Source organism: Dendrobates tinctorius, unplaced genomic scaffold, assembly GCF_039654945.1.
Source record: "Dendrobates tinctorius isolate UK_male_01 unplaced genomic scaffold, ASM3965494v1 ptg000138l, whole genome shotgun sequence".
Taxonomy (NCBI): domain Eukaryota; kingdom Metazoa; phylum Chordata; class Amphibia; order Anura; family Dendrobatidae; genus Dendrobates; species Dendrobates tinctorius.
The window spans coordinates 2,633,947-2,654,044 of NW_027361806.1; the positions used below are offsets into that span (position 1 = coordinate 2,633,947).

Sequence of the window (20,098 nt, forward strand, 5' to 3'; positions counted from 1 at the left end):
GTACTCAGTACCGGGCCGGTGTCAGCGGGATGTGTCACAGCAGCGGTAACCCGGTCCGTGGCCCTGGGCGCCCAAGTAATGGGGGAATTGAAATGATGGAATGTAAATGGAATAGTTCGTGACGCCACCCGTGGTGTTCGGCAAGTGAGATGTTAAGCCGACGCTGCATGCAGATCCACTGGGACTGATGGTATGGTGCAGCCAGTGGCGTAGCAACTGTTGGTGGCGCCCGGGGCGGTCGAAAAATTTGCCGCCCCTTTGGTCGCTGATAATCCGGAAGAATCCGAAGAGCCCACACTACACTCAAAGATCTAATTTTTAGTCTACTACTAACTCTGCTGTTATTATTTCTAAATTTCTAGACTTTCATCTTCTTGCAGTTCTCTCTCTCTATATATATATGTGTATGTATTAGCGTGATGACCCTACTGAACCTCCACCACTGCCCTGCCGAGAGCTGCACCATAAAACAGTGTAAGGAGACCCACGTGTCTTCCCCCTGCACAGACCCACAGTACACCCCCTACAGAGCCCTCATGTTCTCCCCTTGCACAGCCCCCCTCCCCCGTGTACCCCCCTGCACAGCCCCTCCATGTCCTCCCCTACACAGCCTCCCCATGTACCCCCCAGCACAGCCCCCCATGTCCTCCCCTGCACAGCCCCCCATGTCCTCCCCTACACAGCTTCCCCATGTACCCCCCTGCACAGTCCCCCATGTCCCTCCTACAGAGCCCCCCCCATGTCCTCCCCTGCACAGCCCCCCCATGTCCTCCCCCTACAGAGCCCCCTCATGTCCTCTCCCTACAGAGCCCCCCCATGTCCTCCCCCTACAGAGCCCCCTCATGTCCTCCCCCTACAGAGCCCCCTCATGTCCTCTCCCTACAGAGCCCCCCCATGTCCTCCTCTGCACAGCCCCCCATGTCCTCTCCCTACAGAGCCCCCCATGTCCTCCTCTGCACAGCCCCCCATGTCCTCTCCCTACAGAGCCCCCCCATGTCCTCCTCTGCACAGCCCCCCATGTCCTCTCCCTACAGAGCCCCCCATGTCCTCCTCTGCACAGCCCCCCATGTCCTCTCCCTACAGAGCCCCCCCATGTCCTCCTCTGCACAGCCCCCCATGTCCTCTCCCTACAGAGCCCCCCATGTCCTCCTCTGCACAGCCCCCCATGTCCTCTCCCTACAGAGCCCCCCATGTCCTCCTCTGCACAGCCCCCCATGTCCTCTCCCTACAGAGCCCCCCATGTCCACCTCTGCACAGCCCCCCATGTCCTCTCCCTACAGAGCCCCCCCATGTCCTCCTCTGCACAGCCCCCCATGTTCTCTCCCTACAGAGCCCCCCCATGTCCTCCTCTGCACAGCCCCCCATGTCCTCTCCCTACAGAGCCCCCCCATGTCCTCCTCTGCACAGCCCCCCATGTCCTCTCCCTACAGAGCCCCCCCATGTCCTCCTCTGCACAGCCCCCCATGTCCTCTCCCTACAGAGCCCCCCCATGTCCTCCTCTGCACAGCCCCCATGTCCTCTCCCTACAGAGCCCAACTCTTTTGCATAATATCAGCTATATGAAGATGTAGGCAATCCAACTCCAAGGATTAGGGAGCCTCAACTTTAGAATTAGTAAATGGGGGAGAGGGAGTAATTACCCAGATGCCGCCCCCTGTAGCATAACATTACATGATGGAATGAAATTCAAGGGGCAATCACATACCGCGGTGTCTCCCTCCCCTCACAGACATCATGGGCAGGCTGGGCAGCGCTTCCCGCCGTCCCCCTCACTCACCGGCTCCTGTGTCCCGGGATCCGCTCCTCCTGCGTCACCGCAGCCACACGCCACGTGTTCTTCTGGCAGCTCCGACCGAACAACCAGCCCCGAGCGGCCAACACCTCCGCCCAGCACCGGCTCAGGAGCAGAAAGCAGCCGGGGCTCCGAGTCCGAGTCCAGCAAGGCAGTGGCGTAGAAGGTAGAAAGCGCCTGCACTGTGCCTCCGCGGAGTCCGCGCTGTTCTCCCAGTCAGAGGAGAGGAATTGAATTGCTGCTGCCGTGCCGCCCCCACACACGTGCCGCCTGGGGCGGACCGCCCCCCCCGCCCCCCCCACGCTACGCCACTGGGTGCAGCCAAGATGTGAAAGCTCCCCACAGGTGAAGCTGTAGTCCCAGGGCAGTGTAGTTGTGGTTGGCACGGGGATGTAGCAGTGCCGGAAGGGTAGGAAGCAGACAAAGACACAGCGGGGTGCAATTTCTATACCTTTACTTGATAAATGCAGTCCAGGGTCCTGATTACAGATGGTACTGGAGCAGGCTAGCCTGGAATCAGCGCAGGGATTCTCTCTCAGCTTATTTGAGTGAAGTACTCCTAGTACTGAGTTACACTGAAGTTCTTCCTACTTTTATTATTGTCTCTTAGAACTACCTTGTATGGCAGACAGCTGTAGCCGTATTCCTCCCTTGGCTCACTCCGTGCTGTTGTGCCTCCAAGTCTTAGATGGGAGTAGGGCATTTACAGCCTCCTACTCCTCTGGTATCTGTTGCAGGACCGTTAGTATCCGTACAACCGTGGAGACCAGGCTCCAGTTCAAGCGCTCTCACTGTGAGGGAGCTTTCCTTCCTCAGCTCAACCTCCAGCTTCACTCCACACGTCTGCACACGTGGACCTCCTCACACTGACCACTCCTTCCTCTTGGCCCTCAGAGAGCACTTCTCCCCTCAATTCCGGTTCAGAGTCCCCCCTGCTGGCCTGGAGTGGAACTGTGTTGCATTTATAGGTTAACTGTGAGAGAGACCCTTCACTGCTTCCAAGCCTGGCATTACCCTCCCTGGAGGAAGGCAAAGCCACTGTGGCGGCCATACTCCTGGGGGCGCCACATATTTGTATTGATCAACTTGCATTGATCTACAGGGGCTGTGTCTGTCCCTTTTTAAGTGTTTTTACTTTTGTGTAGTGTATCCTATTTCTGTTTTGTGAACAATAAAATATTTATTTGCATTATATTTTGTGATATATTTATTATTTATTTTTTCTGGTGATCCATATGCATGGTCTTTCTCTGCTTTATTCCCAGCGTGGATCTATCGCGGTCTCCGGCTAGCACTCCGATTTTTTGTTTTTAGCTGCCTCGTATTACAGCACCTCATTAAGGATGTCCAGACCTGGTAGCAGCAGGCTGATTGAGTTTTAACATGGTTGTTCACATTCATCATATCTAATATCCTTCCTCAGAAGTGCTCCGTTTTAAGCTTCTTTTTCTTGTTCTACACTATTGTGTAGTGTGAACTAGCAAACTGTAGGGTGAGAGTATGGATCAGTCGCCCTCACCCAGGGCAGCGGGGTACTCGGAGCCGGGCCCGTTGATTTCAATGGGAAGGGTCACGGTAGCGGTGACCCGGTCCGTGGCCCTGGGCGTCCATTGTAAAATGGGAATAGTGTGCGTGTGGATGATGATTAAAGTTTATAATGATGCACGACACCACCTGTGGTATTCGGCAATGAAGGTGTTAAGCCGACGCTGCAGGCAGATCCTCTGGGACAGATGGTATGGTGCAGCAATGATGGTGTAGCCCTCCACAGGCAGGGCTGTAGTCCCAGGGCAGTGTAGATGGAGAGCTAGTGAGGAGAGGAGAACGGTGCAGTGTTAAGCGCAGAGATGTAGCAGTTCTGAGTGGGTTGGTGCAGGAATAAGCGGAGGACACCAGGGCATGTAGTTCCAAAGCTTTACTCACAGTCTGTTGTGCATACAGGCGCCCGCATCCGTGCCATGTCCTCCAGGTCCGGGGCTCAGCCAACCTCCAGGCAAGATGAAGTATTCCCATCCAACACTCCGCCATCATATGTGCCTTTTCTGAACGTCTCCCTTCTAGCGCCTATTTGAAGTACTCACAGTACTGAGTTACACCGGAGTTCCTCCTTTCAGATGTTCTTAGAACTCTACTTGTACGGCAGACAGCTGTAGCCTGCTTCGGGGACTCCTTGCTACTAAGTCCCGGCTCACTCATGTTGCTGTTGTGCCCCCAAGTCTTGTATGGGAATAAATTGGTGACAACTTCTATTCCTCCGGTGTCTGTCGCAGGACCATTAGTATCCATACAACCTCGGGGACCGGACCCCGGCCATGCGCTTAGAACTTGAGGAAGGGCTCTGCTCTAACCCTAATCCTTAGTTCTCTTCTCCTCACGTCCCGTCCAAATCAATCTTTCCTATGGAGAATTATGCTTTCTGAATATCTCTTTCCTGTGCCAGCAGACCCAGGTCACTGAGGTCTACTGCAGCACTTCCTTCAATCCATCCCACTCAGGGGATCTTCTCTCACCGACTCTCTGAGTCAGACTCCCCCCAAGTCCTAATAATCTCCCGCTCTCTTGTGCAGACTAAGCTCCACCCACCTCCCAGCACTCTTCGTGTTCCAAGCAGGGAGCCACCAAAATGTGCTTTGCTACACTACTATGTTGTGTGGGATGCAGGTGTTGGAGTGTGGTCAGGTGTCTCCACCTCACCTGAATGGTGGTGTACCACACCTCAGGAGGAGGTGCAGTACCTCTGTGGCGACTGAACCCTCAGGGGCGCCACATACCCCCCCGTTAAATACAGCACGTCCGCGGGCTGCAAGTGAAACAAAGATGTTACAAAATAAGGAACATACAAAAATTTTTGAAAGGCTTAATAAACAGTTCTTAAACTAAACTTCCCAATTTGGGAGGCACTGATTCTTGAACGTTACAAACAATTTAACAGACTATCTATAACTTAGCATATTACCTATTTTAAAGTTATATGGAAGTACAAATTACTAATACGTTTACTACCAATTTAAGTACTGCAGTATCTCTTTCTTTTTCTTTTATCATACACATTTCTTTTAGACCATGAGTGACAACCGCTGATGCCTGGTTCGTCACCTAAATTTAAACCTTTATTTATTTATTCAACACACATCTTTATTAAAGCATTATCAAATTCTGTCTATTCCGATACCTACTAAGTTCTATTGCTATCAGTATCTTTATCAAAAACTATCATAACAACCTATTCTTATCCTTCACTATAAAATGCTAAGCATTGATTATGCAAATTGCCTCTTCAGAGAGAAAGAGGACTTTTACTCTACAGCGCCACCTATTGGTAGTAGCGATCCTACAAGTCACAATCAACCCTTTAACGAGTCTTGTAATATGACTTAGGATAAAGCATTGATTACTAAGACATTAGTGCAATTATTCTTGGATAAAGTAGATACTGGTCCAGCCCAAAATGTCTTGAAATGTCCTTATGATAGGAGCAGAGCTCCCAGTCCGAGGTAGTTCTTATTTAAAGAAGGCCTATGAAAAACCAAGAGAGAGGGCACCTTAAAAGGTGCAACTATATACAAGAAAGTCTGTGACTCATTCCAAGTTCATGATCACGGCAGTTCAAATTTCAAAAATACTAATGTCAAAAACTAGGCAAACTTGAAGAAAAACATGATAAACAATGGGGCACAACGGTGCCAATACCCTCCTGAGTAACAGTTAGTTAGTTGTGGAAATGTTCTTTATTGTTGGTCTCCTCCTGGGGTGGTGGAAGCTGACTTCTTTTTCTGCTTCCAGGGAAGACTTTCTGCTTTTCCACCTCCTGGCGGATTAACAAATTGCAGGTACTCTTTCTACCAAGGAGTTAGGTTGGTGGCTGCCTATGCAGATGAGGTGGCAGCTGGTGGAACTGCTGCCTGTGGTACAGCAGGGGTAGCAACTTGTACCATTGGATGTTGCACTTTAGTGGAGGTGGCCTGCCTGACCTTTGCAGGTACAGCTACCACAGTTGGAGGTATTCCTGCTGGGGGAACATAGGCATTTTCCCTCTTGTAGGCCGCTATGAAGTCCTCCGGTATGCGGCGCACATTCAGGGCATACCAACCACGTAGCCCCTCATGCCGGGTAATGGTGACATATTCTCCCGGGTGGAAGTCACGAGCAGGGTGTCCCCTCCAGCGGTGGGAGTCTACATCCCTCCAGCTGAAGAAGAGGTCAGAAATCCTCTGGGGGTCTGAGATGAAGCCAAACCCCTGTTCCTGGTTGACATTAAGGACCTGACCCGATCCTGCTGAGTCCCGGGGACCATAGTGACCGGCACGGACCCTTTCTTTCCGGTCCATGTCAGGGCCCAGCACGGCCAATCTCCGCTGTTCCCGTTCCCTTTGCTCGGCTGCCAGTTGGTGGAGGGTCTGCTGGCAATAGGACTCTTCTTCCTCCTCCACCCCTTGGGGCCAGCCTCTACCCACTGTGGTCAGAGGCACTACTGCTAGGGGTTCAGGTGTTTGCCCCCAGGGACTAGAATCCCGGTCCCAGACCAAGTCCAGCACGACCTGCCCGGACGCTGCAGCAGCTGTGCACCCGAGGCCCTCCCAGCCACAGGGGCGGCGTTCATACCTGGAGCCTCCTGGCGGCGTTGTGTCGGCTCCGGTGCAGGCATCGGGTGGCAGCTGGTGGTAGCGGTGGTGACTGGAGCTGCCTGGTCAGAGGCGGGAGACAGTGGTGGAGCGGATGGCGTCTCAGGGTCCGCAAGGGCCTCCAGTGGGACCTGCGCGGCCGCGCTAGATCCAGGCAGGAGCACAGCTTCTTCCTGCTCAGCTCCCGGGCCTTCTGGTAGCTCCTCCTGGCAGGCAGCACTCAGCGGCGGTTGCAGCGGGGAGATGGTAACAGGCGCTGCTGATGGCATCTCAGCAGCCGCGGGCTCCACAAATGCTGCCTGAGGGAGAACCAGTGCATCGGCGGTGGGTACCAGTGGTGAAGGTACCGCTGATGTGGGCCCCGCCTGGGCGTGCTGCAAGTTGAGGGTCAAGAGAGCCTCTTGTCTCAGCCGCAGACGGTGAGTCAGCTGGGCAATCTCATCCTCCAGCTGCTGGCGGTCCATTGTGGAAGCAGGGTCGGAGCCTTCAGCTACTGCGCCGGGGAAGTTCAGCTCAACCTCCTTGCGCTCTTCAGGCCTCCTTCCTTCTTCCATCATGGCGTCCTGGCGTTCTCTCTCCTTCCTGGGCTCTTTTCCCGCCACTGAGATTCGCTCCTCCTTCTGGGGGCAGCGTATTCTTCCTACTCCTCCATACCAGGCCAGTATACGAACCCCTCTGGGGGTGGGCCATGTTGCTGTAGCATAGAAGTTTAGGCAGTGGAGGCCCAGGACAGTTTGCGCTCTTTTCTTAGGACCACCCATGTTGTCACGCCCTTCTTCACCTCGCCGGCGGCCATTTTGAGAGTCCATTTTACAGTCTATCAATTTGGTTATTTTGCACATTTTCAGCAATCACAAGTCCAATAAATCTTCGGCACACAGAACCCGGTGGCACCGGGCTTCGTCATCCTGTTCGTGATGCCAAAAATGGATCGGTCGCCCTCACCCAGGGCAGCGGGGTACTCGGAGCCGGGCCCGTTGATTTCAATGGGAAGTGTCACGGTAGCGGTGACCTGGTCCGTGGCCCTGGGCGTCCATTGTAAAAGGGGAATAGTGTGTATGTGGATGATGATTAAAGTTTATAATGATTCGTGACGCCACCTGTGGTGTTCGGCAATGAAGGTGTTAAGCCGACGCTGCAGACAGATCCTCTGGACAGATGGTGTGGTGCAGCAATGATGGTGTAGCCCTCCACAGGCAGGGCTGTAGTCCCAGGGCAGTGTAGATGGAGAGCTAGTGAGGAGAGGAGAATGGTGCAGTGTTAAGCACAGAGATGTAGCAGTGCTGAGTGGGTTGGCAGAGGACTAAGCGGAGGACACCAGGGCATGTAGTTCCAAAGCTTTACTCACAGTCTGTTGTGCATACAGGTGCCCGCATCCGTGCCGTGTCCTCCAGGTCCGGGGCTCAGCCAACCTCCAGGCGAGATGAAGTACTCCGCTCCAACACTCCGCCAACATATGTGCCTTTTTTGAACGTCTCCCTTCTAGCGCCTATTTGAAGTACTCACAGTACTGAGTTATACTGGAGTTCCTCCTTTCAGATGTTCTTAGAACTCTACTTGTACGGCAGACAGCTGTAGCCTGCTTCGGGGACTCCTTGCTACTAAGTCCCGGCTCACTCACGTTGCTGTTGTGAACCCAAGTCTTGTGTGGGAATAAAGTGGTGACAACTTCTATTCCTCCGGAGTCTGTCGCAGGACCATTAGTATCCATACAACCTCGGGGACCGGACCCCGGCCATGCGCTTAGAACTTGAGGTAGGGCTCTGCTCTAACCCTAATCCTTAGTTCTCTTCTCCTCACGTTCCATACAAATCAATCTTGCTTATGGAGAATTAGGCTTTCTGAATATCTCTTTCCTGTGCCAGCAGACCCAGGTCACTGAGGTCTGCTGCAGCACTTCCTTCAATCCATCCCACTCAGGGGATCTTCTCTCACCGACTCTCTGAGTCAGACTCCCCCCAAGTCCTAATAATCTCCCGCTCTCTTGTGCAGACTAAGCTCCACCCACCTCCCAGAACTCTTCGTGTTCCAAGCAGGGAGCCACCAAAGGGTGCTTTGCTACACTACTATGTTGTGTGGGATGCAGGTGTTGGAGTGTGGTCAGGTGTCTCCACCTTACCTGAATGGTGGGGTACCACACCTCAGGAGGAGGTGCAGTACCTCTGTGGCGACTGAACCCTCAGGGGCGCCACAAGTACACTAGCTAAACAATAGAGGCTAGTTAGGAAATGTATACAGCTCAGATAAAGTTCTTTCTCAAGCGGTTAGTTTGAGCAGGCAGCGGTCTGAAGGCCGGAGGTTAACCTGACAGTAAAGATGGTTCTTGAAATTCATTACTGTGATTACCAGCTATACTATGCTAAGACCTGCCCTGAACTGTGATAGTAGAAAAATATGCTGAAGGCGATGCCTCTACCGAAAAGTGGCCGGAGACACATCGAGGAGTTATGGACTGCTGTCTGATGACTACCTTGGACAGTGTAAGAGCAACGCCCTGGCCAAAATTGTCACCCCTGGAAAAGTACAGCGAGTCTCACCCTGATCTACAGTGATTAACCATGCCAACCTGTCTACTCTTAAACCACCTTTGGTGAATTTAACCTGGCCTGACAGTAAAATAGATGATGTGATAGCTCTTATGCCTTATGACGACTAGGTTTGCTTTCCCCAGAGATTCTGTATGTAAGGGGGTGAAGTATAAGAAGGACAAGAAAGGGTTTACCTTCTCTGCTCCATACCCGGAACCATATAGCTGCGCAGTGGGGTTGCCAGGGGGAAGACTCTTGGACCTGGACTGACTGCATCTTGGGCCTGTCAGTAGCAGTGGGGAGGAGGAAGTGGTGCTGCAGAGGAAGGAAGCCGGGCAGAGAGCGGGAAATGCGCGCGCAGACCTCAGAGCAGTTTGGCAGCAGTCAGGACAAGACGCAGCCGCGCTCTGGGGAGGAGAGAGAACTCCCGATCAGAGGGCAAATACCGGGGGACTGCACAGAAAGACTGCATCTCGTGACTACGTGGAACTGGAGTCTGCAGTGAGAGTAGAGGTGCTTCCTGACCCCCGTGCAGAGATAGTGGCCTGTGCAGAGACAGCGGCCCGTGCAGAGACAGTGGCCTGTGCACAGACAGTGGCCCGTGCAGAGACAATGGCCCTTGCGCAAAGCCCCGATGCCCGCGGTGTTAGTACAGAGCCCCTGATTCCTGTGGAGAGGCTTAACTCTAGTGTTGGAGCGAAGGACTTGGAGCATAGGGGACCCTGTTTGCCTCGTACCCCCTCTGGCTCCCGCAGTAACCCCTAAGACCCCGGCAGGGGATTATTAAAGACGACAGTGTTCACAGAGACTGGAGACGACAAGTGCCGCTGTTGTTCGGCACCAACGTGGGAGAAGTTCGACCCTTCAAGCAAGTCCCTTTCAGACTGATAAGTTCTTTCCAAGAAATACCGTCTATTACTGTTTATACTGTTTGCCTGTCTGAGAACTTGTTTCACAATACTAATACTCGCACTGTTATATTGCCAGAGTTAATCCATGTAAGTAAACCCCCTTTAACTGTTGGTCCGTCTATTCCGTGGTGACATACCCAACACCTGCACTTTTTACATGTACTGGGAGAATGCTATGACCAAAGACAGAGAGGAGAGCCGTTGCCTAGGAGTGCGACTTCAAATTCTATTGTATCCTGCATCTATAAGTGACACTGCTTCTAGACATGAGCCACTGTAGACTACAAACACCCTTTGCTATTGAAACTGTTCCTGTTGTATACCACAACCAACAAGCTCAGTGCTCCAGTGTTTTTGGGTTATGATCAAGTTCAGCACTACTATACTGTTGGGCAAATGCGAAGCTCAGTGCCACTGTATTGTCATGAAACCTTCAAGCTCTGTGCCTTAATGTTGCAATGTAACCATCGAGCATTACATTTTATGCTTTTATGTAACCACTGACAACTGGCCCCTTAAACCCCAATCAGAGGCCTCTCATACATCTAAATCACAACTGTTACTGTGCACTGAGGAGGGGCAAACACCCTCAAACACGTGTCTGTAAATAGAGATTCTGGTTTGACTTGTATACGAAGTCATGTGGCAAGGCTGCTTCCAGTAGGTGGAACTAGAGTTCTAGTTTCCTTCCTCTCTAAAGAGACAATCTGCACAATCAAATATGTAACCTTCAAGTGTGTGGCCTCATTGTAAGACTAACAAATTACTTTCCTAACTCAAGTTCAGCAAAAATCAGTTTCAGTTTCCTCTTTCCGTGTCTGTGTTCATCAGCTTTCCAGCATTGCTTGGCAATGGGTCCAAAGAAGCACATAGAAAACTGACCCACTTGGCAAAGGGAAGGGAGAGAGTATTAATCCGATACTTAGTGCTGACATAAACAAGACCGCTATGTTTTTTTTCCTGCCAACTACCTGGTCAAACAGGATCAAGAAAGAGACTAACCGATACAACCTTTTCTCTAAAAATAAAAGCCTGGTAAAACCTGGACATGTTTAGCCAAGTGTTACGAAGAAATGTATAAGACTGTATATGGCATCCTTCTGGGAAAATCAAACCTTGACTTTAGGTCCTGGTGGACACTGGGGTGGCAGCCAAGATGGAAGATTAGAGAAGAGTGTGGTTTGCGGAACTTACCTGGATGGTGGGGTACCACACCTCAGGAGGAGGTACAGTACCTCTGTGGCAACTGAACCCTCAGGGGCGCCACACTAGTTTGTTAGAATTAGCTGCAACTCAAAGTTCATGACTAATACAAACAAACATTGTGGTAATAGCTATAAACTAAAAACATAAAAAAAATAAAGATGATAGATTCACTTTATTATTATTTCTGCCCTTACACAATCGGCACAGGTCTAGGTCCTGAGACCACCACCAATTGCTCAAAAACAAAAAGTTCTGAAACATACAACTTATCAAGCCAAAGTACTCAACTCCTGCATAGAGCAGTGTACGGGCTCAATACAAAGTCTCTGACCCCAAGGACAAAGCGGTGTATAGGCTCACAGACGCTCTATTGAGCCCATGCTCCCCTCCATGGACTTCAGCCTAATGAGCTGCATGTTTCAAAGTGTTTATTTGGGGGGTTTTTTAAGCAAATGCTGGAGGTCTCAAAAGACCAGAACATCAACCTATCAGCAACATGTGCAAAGTGGGATAATAGAATAATTAAAAAGAAATATTATAAGCATACTTTAAAACTAAAATAAAAAGCAATTTATCATTAAATCATCTTTTGCTATACTTTAACTCCCTTGCAGCAGGTTGGGGAAAACATGGAGAGTTATCCGGAATCTAGATGTTACACTCACCCGTGTGTCCGTGCACTATCTTTAAGGCTCTGCGAAATCGGAATCCATGGGGGCTCAGATTGAAAATGACATCATTATGATACGGGAGAAAGAAGAATCTGTAGTCCGCCAGATATGATAACTCATATACAGCTTTGATGTAAGTACTCTCACTATAAGACAAAAGACCGGAATGTTATCATTGTGCACAATTTTAGGGTAATTAACATATTTAGGAAGTCATAAGACCATTTCATTGCTGGTCATATTTTAGGAGCGCTTAATAGGAGCCGCAGCAGTCATTAGGACAGTAGGTGATACAACAACCTATGATCGTGTTGCAGTGGGATATGGTTTGACTGAAGGAGCCCGCTTCCTCTGTCTAACCGCTTAGTTGCTAGGTTTGTTATTGACCGCAGAAACTGATTCATATGGAGTGGGCTCCTGAAGTTGTACAGGACTAGAAAAACATGGCTGATTTCTTCCATCTGACCATGGGATAAGTTTGGTGTTTCGCTGTTTTTGGAAGATGCACCTGTGTTTCTGTAATTGTGTACAACTTTTTTTTTTATCAAATGGAAATTCTTATTACCAAAAAGGTTTTTTTTACAGGGTTTTGACAAACCTGTCCAACTGGCAGTTGCTGTGACAGCTAAAGGCACATTTCATGATGGTGTCCAGAGTCATGAGGCTGACATGATGGAAAAGCTCCACTGGGCTTTCTTTGGTAAGAAGACGTTCCCATTTATCCTGAAAGAAAATAACAGGAATGAGTTTCAGAATGGAATACTATGTTCCTTGTTAAATACATATTTCTGTCCTTACCAGCATGACAGTGACACAGTTGGACATCAGTCTGACATACGGCTTTAGAACATCATAATGGAATCCAGGTGTCAACAGCCGGCGGTGCTGAAACCACTTCTGTCCTGACAACACCAGCAATCCCTCCCCTGAATGATGAAAAACTTAAAAATTAGCTTTATGAGGCTTTAAGATGTGATCTAAGATTTTGGAAGGGGGTGTTTGATGGTGCTCATAGACATAAAGTTGATCACTGTATTCCGGCAAGCATCTAATGTCTACAGGTACATCAGCTAGTACTAATATAATAATAATAATAAATTTTATTTTTATAGCGCCGACATATTCCGCAGCACTTTACATTTCAGAGGGGATTTGTACAGACAATAGACATTACAGCATAACAATAATCACATACAGTAGATTATAACAAATACCAAGAGGAATGAGGGCCCTGCTCGCAAGCTTACAGTCTATGAGGAAAGAGGGAGACACGAAAGGTGGGTGGTAACAGTTGCCCTGATTGTATGGACCAGCCATAATGTTAAGTGTGTAACAGTACAGACACAAAGGGCTAATGGATGCATAAAGCATGTGGGAACATGATGCTGGGAACCTGGTTATGGTAAAACTTTTGGCTCTGCCACACAGGGATAGGTTAGGTTAATGTGTTGAGGCGATAGGCCAGTCTGAATAAATGCGTTTTCAGGACACGCTTAAAATTGAGGGGATTGGGGACTAATCGTATTGACCTGGGAAGTGCATTCCAAAGAATTGGCGCGGCACGTGTAAAGTACTAGTACTAGATTACATACCGATCCACGGAGTCAGAAAGCCATAAGTAAAACTATCCTTCGGATCTGTAAAAAAACGGAATATATTTCAAGAGACTATAACTGAAAAGAACATTTAAGAGTATGTGCATACTGAGTCTTTTTGTTGAGTTTTTGGATTGAAAACTGAACAGAAACTCCAAGTATTTGAAAAATTTGAGTAGGATTTGGAGAGTTTCCACTCAGTTTCTACTCTCAACATTTCTTAAAAAAAACCCTCTGTGTGAACAAACCCTAAAAGGGCCAAAACATGTGTGCAGCCCTTTGACCCAAACAGGGCTCCCAGCTCTTGAATGGAGCAGTGATTGACACAGAGATGGAAGGATTACCCTGAACAAGACAGGAAAGTCTAGCGGTAAGTCTTTTATAAAGAGAACAAGTTTAATGATCACACAGTAGTATGTAAGAATGTAGGCAAATGCTCCCAGGGGTATTAACCAGGGGAAAAAATATGTCCATTAGGGCAAATGCCAATTGCCCCATATTAGTGGAAAAAATCTTTCTCGACTCCACATACGGCAATCAGACTAGTTCTCTGGATCAACATTCCATCACAGAGTCTTGTACCCATAACCTGTAAGTTATGTAACCCTCCTTGAACTTTTTTAGTGAATCAACCATTACAACAATCACATGGCAAAGACATTTATAATCTCACTGCTCGCACAGTAACTCACCGAATGGTGACTCTATGGCTGGTTGTGTTGAGTTTCAAGAGGTGTAGTGGAACCTGCAGCTTATACTAGGGAATTATTTTTTAAGGAGCCTGCATGATCCCACATTTTGGGCATCTAGTATAATTGACTTGAGGCCTCAAGCAAACCTACAGGCCCCATAGCCTATAATGTTTCGTTCAAAGAATTTAAAAGGGTTGTCTCGAGATAGGTCATAACTTGCTATCAACTAGGCATCCACTGATACCAAAATGGGGCTTTGGTGTGCCCAAGATTAATGAATCAAAATAAGCAGGACCTTTTATTGCCATCAGGAAAGCTGGAGATAGCCAAGTAGACCAAGTAGAGCACCTGGCTACCTCTGGCAGTCATATAGACTTTGAACAGGTCATCGCTCCTTTCAAACTGGGCGCTTCGGAGTCCTGTTCTTGTTATCAGTGATGGTCTTCTGGGTTGGTGATTACTTTTTAATTTAGTACAAGACAGATGGTCAGCAGGCTGATGATCGATAAGGGCTCTTACCTTGTCTGGACAGGATCGCCTTTGCATAATCGGGGTGGCATATCGTCAGGGCTGCATAGAGATTTCCCAGCCACAGTGGAAAGACGTACGAGTATTGTTCGGCAAAACGAATCATAATCTGCCATTCTGAAGGAACTGTGGTTGGGATAAAGACATACAAGCTGTCATAACTGAGACAGTCACAGTGAACACATTTCTTTCTGCAATCTCCATGTCAGTCATGCCACCGACATTACAGTCAGCCTCTTCGATAGCTGATAACAAGAAACAGTTCATTTTATGACCGTGACAAAGAAATGGAGACATCGTATACTAGAGGTCTATCGTGACTTGAATTAGTGTTTTCTCATCTGGGGCATTTGGGACAGGATATGCCATAAATATCCAACTGGGACTAGCCCCAATCTTGAAGAGGTGACAGCATACAATATGTGTGGCTCTCTCATTTTTACTGTAACTCCAAAAAATGGCCAAGGGCACTTACATGTGATGGCTAATGATTAATGAACTTTTGCAAGAAAGCCCAAATCAAGAACAAGATAAGTGACATATGGGGGAAATGTGTATATCAGACTGATTCTGAACATATATCAAACTTGTAAGAAATGTTCGAAGAAAGATTCCCAGTCTGCTCCCCCATGATGTTCCCAGCCCGCGCTGAACCACAGACCATGGCACCTCTCACCTCTGGCTCTCCACATTATTCTCGGTGACCCAATATACAGCATTTCCCCAGACTATTCGTCACTCTTTTCCCAGCCTTCAGCTCACTATCATGATAGATAAGACGACTGTCACTCCCACGAGGAACAAGCCTCGCTATAACTGTCCCGAGATACTTCACATGGACCAATGGCACTCAGACACTTGGAGCTAAACCAATCCCATGCTTACCAAAATTTACAGGTCCATCAACGGAAAAGTAAAAAAAGGTTATCATGTCGCCACGCCATTATTACCACTCAATGAACACCAGAAAATCAAAACCCAAATAACACTGACAAAATTACATTTTTTTTTTACATTTTTACTCCATTTCCATTTTCAGCACATTACATGGCAAAATAAAATATGTCATACAAAACTACAGCTGGTCACGGAAAAAAAAAAAAAACAAGCCCTGATTTGGCTTTGTCGATGGAAGAATAAAAAAAAAAAATTGGCTCTTGGAATAAAGGGAGGAAAAGAACATTGGTGCAAAACTGAAAAATTACCGAGTCCTTAAGGGGTTGAAGTGCAGGCTACAGATGGTGCCAAAATTATTATCCACTGAAACCTCCCACCAGACTTTCTGGATTCTTAGATGCCAGAGTAATTGAATTTTACTGCACTTTTGCTCATAAAATAAGCGTGTTTGCTTATGGAATTGCTATGTAATCAGTATGTTAATATTTAATAAAATCTTCCACAAAGTTAATCACATTGCACGCCTCTTACCTCCTGAGCGTTGCCAAACAGCCAGTGACACTTGGGACACTCAAATGGGCTAAAAGCTTTAACAAGCTGCTTCCATTTTAGATACAGTCACCAACCTTTTACCAGCACAAACAGGAGACAGAACCAGGCGACCCAGGACCACAGATCAGAGGGACTAAGGGGGAGCAGTCCAAAGAATAGAGGGGATGACATGGCCGATATGCAGCCTGAGCTCTGCTATATTTCTCTGGATTGTGTTGCAGCAAGAGACAAGCTGAGGATCCTGCTCTGATGAGGCAGGTTCACAGGACATTGTATAAAGGAGGAGGAGGAGGAGGAAGACAGCATGCCAGAGGGAGGGAAGGAGACATAGGCAGACACATGGTGATACATGAGTAAGGGGATGAGGAAAATCTGTTTTTAATAGATGTCTACTTATTGGTAGTGCTACACCACTATGGTGTGTTACCACTAGTTCCTTAATGGTATTGCTACACAGCTATGTGTATTACCATTTACTGTAAAATGTATGACATGTATAATTGATTGTTTCTTTGTTCTGCATGTATATCTGTGGCGCCCCTGAGGATTCAGTCGCCACAGAGGTACTGCACCTCAACCAGAGGTGTGGTATCCCACTTCCCAGGTAAGGTGGGGGCACCTGACAGTACTCTAACACCTGCACCTAACACACACCTTATAGCAGCAGGGCACCCTAGATGGACTCCAAAGGAGGAGGATCTCAACCCTGCCGGGTAGTAAAGGGTGTTGGGAGGTGGGTGGAGTTAGAGAGTTCACAGCGGGAGAGTAAAGTTAGAATTCAGTGAGTCTTCCCGTATAGGAAGTGGAAGAACATGAATGGAGCAGCTCCTGGTCTGGAGGAGTTGCTGGAAGGGAAAGTGACAGAAGGAAGCTCGCTGTAGTGGGAAATGGTCCTAGAGGCACGGTGCAGCGACCATACTGCCCGTGAGGCCCGTTCCATGCTGACAGAGGTCAGGTGGAGGGATCAGGTCGCAGAGAGGTATCAGCCCCCTAGCCTAAGGGAGATATCATCAGACTCAACCAGCAAGCCAAAGGTAGAGGCACCTTTAAGTACTTCAGCCACGAGCCACAGTTATCTTCTCCGGAAAGGCAGCCATAAGGGAGCAAGGAAACGCAGAGAGTATGTTATCCGACAAGGTCCGTGGCTGCTGGCTTGGGACACTGATTGTGAGGTGTTGGGAAAGAAGAGAAATAGAACAGCCAGCACAGAGAGATGGCCAGGAGAGGCACATACTGAAGGGAGTGCTGGAAAGGTGTTCTTCATCTGCCTTGGAGTTGACTGGGTCCCTCACCTGGAGGACGCAGCAGCAAGCGGGTATCTCTGCACCAGAACTGTGAGTAAAGCTTTGGAACTGCACCTAGCTGTGTCCTCTGAATTCTTCCTGCAACACTCACTCAGCACTGCTACATCTATCATCATCAAACACAACATCTTTATTTCAACCACTGCCCTGGGACAATAGCTCTGCCTGTGGAGAGCTGTTCCAACTCTGCTGAATCACACCATCAGTCCCAGAGGATCTGCACTGCAGCGCTGGTCACCTCTTACCAGAAACCACAGGTGGCGTCACAAACACTTTATGTCAGGAACACTGCACTGAACTTGCTCACTGAAACAATCCTGAGTAAAACAAATTGTGCTCAGAGATACCTTTGAAGCGGGCAGCAGCAGAGAAGGTGCGTACTTCAGAACAGCAGGACCAGAAGCACGTGACTGCTGGGAGCGTGGCCTAAACCTCAGAGAGCTGGAGCTGCAGGAAACCTCCTAGCAGGGTAACTACGGGACAAAGTTACCAAGGGGCATAGACAGTGAAGAAAACAGATCAAGCCGGGTTCAAAGCATGAGAGAGCACGACAAAACCAGAGGATTAGACAGGAAGGATAGTCAGGATGTCGCCAATGAGTCATACACGGAGATAGCTGCAAAGTGCAAGAGGGGAGAGCAGAGAGTAGTCAGGTCACAGGCAATGAGTCATGCACAGAGAGGGTAGCGCAGTACAGAATCAACAGGCAAACTCACAACGGGGAACAGAACCGGGTCAGAACCATATAAGCAAGCTATAAGACAACGAACAGGCACACAGGGGTCAAAACACTCGGCCAAAGGCAAAAGTATAACTGACAGGGATGGGAGTTTCTCAGGGGTATAAGAAGCTCTCCCTGAACCAAAGAGGCCACAATAATTAACCCCAGGCGTGCGGGTCAAAGCCTGAACTGGGCTCCAGACATTAACCCATGACGTGCAGGTCAAAACCTGCACTGGGATCATGACAGTACAGCCCTCTCAAAAGGGGGCCTCTGGACCCCCAGGCTTCCCCGGGTATTTGGCATGGAAAGCCCGAACCAGGCGATCTGCATGTACAGAGTGAGCAGGAACCCATGAGCGATCCTCTGGTCCATATCCCTTCCAGTGGACCATGTACTGCAAGGAGCGGCGCACCCGCCGAGAGGCCACAATATGTCTGACCTCATACGCCAATTGACCCTCCACCAACACTGGAGGAACAACAGACTCGGAGTCCTCCTTGACAGAACCGACGGGTTTCAACAGAGATTTTTTGGAACACATTGGATATTTTTAAAGAGGCGGGGAGACGCAACCTATACCCCACTGGGTTGACTATCTCCATAATCTCGTACGGACCAATGAACTTTGGTCCCAATTTAGCTGATGGTACCTTTAATTTGATGTTACGTGTGCAAAGCCAAACCTTCTCTCCCACCTGAAACAAGTCTCCCAGGGCTCTCTTTTTGTCAGCAAAATATTTGTACCTCCCCTGGGCCCGAGAGATATTACGCTGGACCTCAGCCCAGAGGTTTTTTAACCGTTGAACGGACCCCTCTGCCCTGGGCAACCGGAATCCACCCGTGAAAACTCCCCAAAGTGAGGATTAAACCCATAATTAATCAGGAATGGGGACATGTTGGTGGACTGACTCACCCGGTTGTTAAAAGCGAATTCCGCCAACGGTAACGCATCACACCAATCCTCCTGTCTGGCAGAGGTCAGACAACTGAGAATTTGTTCCAGGGATTGATTGGTGCGTTCCGTCTGACCATTACTCTCCGGGTGATATGCCGACGAGAAGGAGAGTGAGATGCCCAATTTCACACAGAATGCCCTCCAAAATTTGGCCACAAACTGCACACTTCTGTCAGACACAACATTCAGGGGTACCCCATGCAATCGGACCACATGCTGCACAAACAACCTTGACAATGTTTCTGCTGAGGGTAATGCTGCCAAGGGAATGAAATGGGCCTGTTTCGAAAACCTATCCACCACCAGATCACGGTATTGCCCCTGGAAGGTGGAAGGCCGGTAATAAAGTCCATGGAGAGGTGAGTCCATGGCCTATCAAGAACCGGTAAAGGTATGAGTTCCCCAGCCGGACGGTTATGCAAGCTTTTGGAATGGGCACACACACCACAAGCAGAAATAAATTTCTTGACATTGGACCTCAGTGAAGGCCACCAAAAACCCCTGGCTACTGCCTCTCTAGAGGCCGTGATACCAGGATGAGCACTCAGCCTAGACTCATGAAACTCCTGCAGAAGTCTAGGCCGCAATAAATCTGGAACAAACAATTTATCCCCTGGCCTGGTTGCTGGAGCTAGGGCCTGAGCCCTTAAAATGTCTTGTTCCAACTCTGATGAGACCCCCGCCACTACCACCCCTGGGGTAAGAATGGAGGACGGCTGCTCGGGGGAAGACACCGGGTCAAAACTTCTGGACAGGGCATCCGCTTTAACATTTTTGGACCCCGGTCGAAAAGTAATGGAGAATTGAAATCGTGAAAAAAAAAGTGACCAACGGGCTTGTCTAGGAGTAAGCCTCTTAGCAGATTCAAGGTATGCCAAATTTTTGTGATCTGTGATAACAGTGATAGGGTGAGCCGCCCCTTCCAAAAAGTGCCTCCATTCCTCGAATGCCATCTTGACCAGAAGTTCTCTATTGCCTACATCATAGTTTCCCTCAGCTGAAGAGAACTTCTTGGAGAAGAAGGCACAGGGTTTGAGATTAGTAAGGGTGGCTGGACCCTGGGACAGCACAGCCCCCACCACCACTTCAGAAGCATCCACCTCCACAATGAATGGTTTGGA

At 48.9% G+C, this 20,098-nt stretch overlaps 1 pseudogene; it reads right to left on the reverse strand.

Moving 5' to 3' along the window:
• The window catches only part of LOC141048870 (cytochrome P450 4B1-like), a 73,887-nt pseudogene extending 56,366 nt beyond the window's left edge, over window positions 1-17,521 (reverse strand).
• Window positions 17,522-20,098: the final 2,577 nt, after the last annotated feature.